Here is a 274-nt window from a genome sequence, read left to right on the forward strand (position 1 = left end):
TTTTTCAAAATCAAATCTTTTTCAAATCATATCTTTTCAATCAAATATTTTTCAAAATCAATTTCTTTCTATATACTTGCTATCAATCAATGATTTGATTCAACATTTCAAGTATGTTGCCTTTTCTGTTGAGAAAGGTTTAATGTTTGAATCATATCTTTTCTTGTTAGCCAAGTCATTGATTTTCAAAATCAAATCTTTTTTAAAATGTTTTTCAAATCATATCTTCTCAATCACACCTTTTTAAAACTAATCATATCTTCTTAACCACATC

Source organism: Arachis duranensis, chromosome 10 (assembly GCF_000817695.3).
Source record: "Arachis duranensis cultivar V14167 chromosome 10, aradu.V14167.gnm2.J7QH, whole genome shotgun sequence".
Classification (NCBI taxonomy): domain Eukaryota; kingdom Viridiplantae; phylum Streptophyta; class Magnoliopsida; order Fabales; family Fabaceae; genus Arachis; species Arachis duranensis.